We start from the raw sequence: 726 nt of genomic DNA, 5'->3' as shown, positions 1-726 counted from the left end.
AATGCGTTTATATTTTTTCAATTAGCCTGTACTTTTTTTAGTCAAAAGCTAAAAGAAATTGAACTGAAATTCAATTATTAGCATTTTTTCAAATCTAAATGAAGAGTAAAAAAAAAATTATAGAAAAATGAAATTTTAGAAATTTATTTTAAATATTTCACAAGGGGAGATAAAAATGGCGGCATAATTAAAAAAAACAATGTTTTTTCAAGGAAATTAAAATTGTATAAAAATAAAAAAATTAATAATACACAAACAAAAAAATAATAAAAATCAATATAAAAAAATAAAATTAATGAGAAGTAAAGTGAAGTAAAGTGAACAAATTGTATAAAAGTTACAATTCAAAAATTTACTTTCTAATATTTCAATAAATATGGTCAAACAAAATGAAATTACTTTTATTACTCTAAACTCTATTTTTGGTTCAAAATTTTAAATTTTTTTTTTTTCGAAACTCAAATGAAAAACAACTTTAATTAACTGTAATAAAAAAATAATCAAAAAAAAATAAACAAATTTTCATTCTTTACTTTGTTTGTTAATGGTTAAATATTGGAACTTTAAAAAGTGTAAAAAAAAATTGTTTAACTATTTAGAGATAACAATAAAAATTATATAAGCTTTATTAAATTCTTTCTTAATAAAATAAATAAGAGTATATTTTATTAAAAAATCAGTTACTTTTGTTTATTTTAAAAAAATATTTCATTTCATTACTTTCTA

General features: G+C 16.8%; 1 protein-coding gene across 4 annotated transcripts in view; it reads left to right on the top strand.

The window, feature by feature from the left end:
- LOC108972630 (platelet binding protein GspB-like) overlaps positions 1-726 on the top strand; it is a 101,345-nt gene that overhangs the window by 91,350 nt on the left and 9,269 nt on the right. The gene's annotated exons all lie outside the window — the stretch shown is intronic.

Source organism: Bactrocera latifrons, unplaced genomic scaffold (assembly GCF_001853355.1).
Source record: "Bactrocera latifrons isolate USDA-ARS-PBARC rearing strain unplaced genomic scaffold, ASM185335v1 scaffold_41, whole genome shotgun sequence".
NCBI classification, from domain to species: domain Eukaryota; kingdom Metazoa; phylum Arthropoda; class Insecta; order Diptera; family Tephritidae; genus Bactrocera; species Bactrocera latifrons.
The sequence above is the reverse complement of the archived record's forward strand: the minus strand, read 5'-3'. Positions and strand labels throughout refer to the sequence as shown.